This window comes from Merops nubicus, unplaced genomic scaffold (assembly GCF_000691845.1).
Source record: "Merops nubicus isolate BGI_N331 unplaced genomic scaffold, ASM69184v1 scaffold8416, whole genome shotgun sequence".
In the NCBI taxonomy this organism is placed as follows: Eukaryota; Metazoa; Chordata; class Aves; order Coraciiformes; family Meropidae; genus Merops; species Merops nubicus.
Window position 1 is genome coordinate 7,828 of NW_008612871.1, and position 4,834 is coordinate 12,661.

Consider the following 4,834-nt stretch of genomic DNA (forward strand, 5'->3'; position numbering starts at 1 on the left):
TCTAAGGGGAGAAGGGGAGAGAAGTATAGAAGGATTTGGCTTCCCACAACTGGTCTCACACCTCTAAAAATACACAAGGCTGCCTCACTCTCTGTAGCTGCCCAACACCTAACATACACTACAGATGAGACATTCAGCACCTGGCTAAGTTAACACCTTTGTCAGCTCATTACCAGATACCTAATGCAAGCAAGTGGTTTTATTTCACTTTTGCTGCTGTTAAAATGTAGGCCACTGGGGGATGGTCCTATCCAGGGCACTGCTTTTTATCCTATGTCCCCCTTTGAATATTGGTTTGGGTGAGTTTGACCAGTGCGTTTTATACGAAGGTGTCTCCGGAACAAAAAAAAAGAGCCAGTTAGCAGTGAGGCTGTACAGATGTTTTAAAGTAAATATTCTATATTATAAGAATCTTTACAATTGACACACACCTGTTATGCTGAAAGACCTCAAACACATTTGTAGATTGCATATTGAGATACACATCATTATGGTGATTGAGTTTGGAAATGCCCCTGAGCACACCTAGGTTTACTAAAATATTTTCCTGACACAGCTTCTAGTTAATCCTGAAGAATGAGCCTACAGTCAGCATCATCAAGTGAGGGCAAAAGTTCAGTACCAACCAAGAAGAAAGAGCAAACGATCCATACACCATTTTGGTTTCTTCTCCAAGCAGCCATAAGATCAAGATTTAGGTAATTTAACAAAGCTAAAGGGACCTTAGCACCTTAACAGTAGTTTTTAACCAATGTAACTCCCTCTTTCTTTAAAGATACACAACCTTTTTTTTTTTTCTTTTTTTTCCAATAAAATGGAATATACTGCAAATGGTACTCTTCAGAACATATGAAGACTCTGTTCAGCAACTTGAATAGGCATACTGTCTGCCAAGGGCCTACTTCATAATCACCGTACACCAGACAGCAGCTGCTTTGCAACCAGGCAGCTCAGTACCAGAGAAATGGCCATGTCAAAATGAACTGAGATTCATCTGTGGCTAAATAACAAATGTAACATGTGTGTACCAACACATGCTTGTCACCAAGCACATTTAACATGTTTTATAACACTCTTGACTACTCACATGCATATACTGCTGTAATTACCTAAGTGAAGCAGCAGTTATCTACTACCTAACAACATCTATCCTAATTCAGTCTCCCACTCTATCCACGTGGCCGTGTCACTCTCCTCCTTTGGCAATATGTGTATTCGAAATAGCAAAGGAGAGAACCTGTGTGCCAGGCCTCGAGGTCTTTACCAATGTGATAAAAGCGTTCGCTCATCTAGATTTCATTGAAGTCTAATATGACTTGGAGCATACATCTCCCATTTTGGAAGTCTAGGGCACTCAAATTTTAACAGAAATTTTACTTTTCTATGCAAGGAGAGCGCTTGTTTGTTCATCATATAGCGCTTCTGTGGGTTCTAACCACCATGGAAGAAAATATTTGGTTTAATTGCATAAGAAGGAAGCAGAGTCCAGGTGGGAAAGATGACTCTTGGCTGTACAAACTGAAAATTTTGTAGACATGACTGCCTAAGACTACCTTATTAAGGGGATGAAATAAAAGCAATTCTACTGCATTGGAAAGACGGACATCTATAACAAATAAGAGGTTTTACACTGTAGAACTGTGTATTTTCCTCTATCCAGCACAGAATCTAGATGACTACCTGAGGCACAGATATCATCACCATAGATTAAAAAAAAAAGAATAAAAAAATTGGTTAGAGTAATTCTCACCTTACATATAGGCCACGTGTGAAGTCTCAGTCATGCTAATCATTGTGAATTTTGCAATGACTCAATAGCATCGCGTGTTTAGTTGTCATAGGTTATCTAGTTTAAATTTTGCTTTTTTGATTATGCAGCCTAAAAAAGAGCATACCTAAAGAGCACACGAAAAAAGAGCAGACTCCAAAATACCTTTTAGAATCTTCAGCAGCATCTCAACTTGCATTTAAATTTTGCTTTATTATATCTGCAGCCGAAGCTTAAGATAACACTGAAATAATGGAACATGAATAAAACTTTGTAAACAATCCAGTGGATCATGAGAACTGTTAATCATCTAGAAATTCAATCCACAAACTAAATCAATAAAGCAGAGTTTAGACTTGGTTCTACAGCATCTTTAATACAACAAAGTCATCATTATACTGGAGGGGCTGGTGGTGGGTGGAAGAAGATGGAGACCTACATCACTCGCTTTCTAATAAGGAAAGACAAACCAAACCAAGCCCCAAAGCACCTACAGTTTCACAAAACAAGTTCTTAATTTCCATTTGCAGTTACATCTTTGTTGCCAATACTTGCAACTTCAGATGTTTACAAATAGATAGAAGTTATTCTTAAAAAGCAATCTGCTTTGCATTCCATCAAAGATTGAACAGTATTTTGGGAAGACACTTATTGTTGCAGTGAATTACATTCTTCAAGTTAAGAACAGTTCATAGCTTACTTTAATAAATGAAAATAACTGATCATACGAATGTCTTTAAATGCTCACAATACTTGGAACAAACTAAATATAACTGTGATTTTATCAAGATTTGTCTTAAGATACTAATTCAAATTAAACTTACATTAACAGCCTTTAATATAAAAAAGGACCTGACCTGATGACTTGACGTAAACAACATACCTAATTATTATGCTGCCTTTAACATTACATCTCTTGCTTCAGGACAAAAACCAATGATGTGTTTGGCTATAATGAGTCCTAGACTTGGAAAATCCTGAAAAATAACCAAAATATTTAAGTTTGAATATAGAAGCATGCACGTATTTTATTTTAATGAATAATGTTAATATGAAGTAGGTCGAGCTCAATGTCTACAATTACATCTGAAAGTGTTGGCTGTAGACCCCCACATTTTTTCAGAATAGGAAAAAATTAGTGGTTATTTTGCTTTATAAGGCAAAAGAGACAAAAAAAGGCTTTGCTGATTATGCTGTAATCTAGACACAGACTCCCAGGACAATGAAGGCCTCAACTCTTTTAATAAAGCAAATTAGCATTGTTATAACTGTTCAATATACAGGGTAATGTTTCTGCTTATACAGCTGTCAATTGGATAAATAGTGAAGACAGAAGAAATAAAACCTCTAAAAATTCAAATACAGCTTCTTGGTTGTTCATTGCATTGTCATAAAAGCATTAGACCATTTGTTAGTTGGTGGTTTAAAAAACAAAACAAAACAATGCAAGTCACTGCCACAACATCACATATCAGAGAGGTTTTCATGTTCATGTATTTTAGGGAATGATTATGTCTTGGGCCATGGGTTTATATATTCCACTTTTCATGCATTCACATGCAGTCTCCAGGAGAATGCAAAATCACTGTAATAAATATTTTTTTCACTATTCACTCTGTATCTCAACAGCAATTCTCCCACCTAGGAATCCTTCCCTCTAATATTTACCCAGCTGTTCTCTTCCCTAAACTGAAAAACCAGTTGACATCTTTTGGATTACAAAAACCTGCACGTTTACATGTTATTACAGTTATTAACATCTGTTTGGAATGTAAGTAACATTTCCCAGAGGATCTTTTTTGTAGACTTTCACTACAGCATCATAGTCAAATGATTCCAAGAGCTTTAACACATGTATTTTACCCAAGATATTATAGTTGTATGAAGCTTAACGTATTCTGGGGTCAGTGAGAGACTGAAAGCAAGCTGTACTCTGTGCTCTTGGTTTCTTTCATCACCATTCCAAATTACTTCTTCACTTTATTAGGAAGCATAGATTATTGAAGCCTAATACAAACAGGCAGCAAATGTGCTACCTGTCCCAACAGAATACAAACCATATAACATATAGCCCCACAAAATAATCTCTAAGTATAATATAATAGCTAATCAACGACCTCAGCATTTTTTATCACTGTGAAGCCATGTCTTCTCCACATATCACATGAATTTCTTTCACTAAGCGTGGATTACATTAATACCACCATTAACTTGTATAACCCAGTAAGGTGTCTAGACTATGTGAGCGTGTAATATAATGTTCCCAGGCACTATTTCTTCAGCACTCTAGTTGGAATTAAATTTACATTCTCTTGTCTAATGATATACTATAGATTGAAAACATATGAACTCCAGGCTATCTTCTCCTGTGTTTAAATGTCAAGTGCTCAATACTACACACAGGAAGGCTTTTTGTTACCATGACTCTTGAAAAGTATCATTCTCACTGTTTTGAAAAGGTTAGTGCTGTGTATGTTATCCATGTCTAGTATTCCAGAAAGAATGAATTGTTTATCAAATGCTCAGCGTTCATGTAAAGTTCCAGATTTGTTAGGTGTAAAATGAAGTACTGCTAATAGAAGCATTTAACCTCTAGGATGCCTGTACTAGTCAAACAAAAGTGAAAGGAATAGTCTGTCTGAAATTAGAAAACATCCCTGTTATGGATGTAGCACTAGAAGATTATGGATCGCACACAAGATTTTCCTTAATATGGACACAGCTGCATAATTAGGAATATTGCAACAAAAGGCAGGATTAAGTTTTGTCTTCCCATTAACTAACAGATTACAGCACCAAGACACCTGATCCTGCTGTCTTGATTACATTACTGTATATTATACCAATCAACCAAAGCCCAGAGCAATCATGAAGCCATCAGTTTGTTTCCCAAAAAGCTGGATAAAACAGTGACATAAAAGGGCCTCCTCAAATGAACATCATCATCAGTAAGGAACACAGGGCTGTGTTGTACAAACACATTTCTTGGGGGTGCTAGATTTGGTATAAATATTCAACCAGCCCTTTTCATATTTTGTTGGTTTTCCTTTTTTTTTGGGGGGGGGG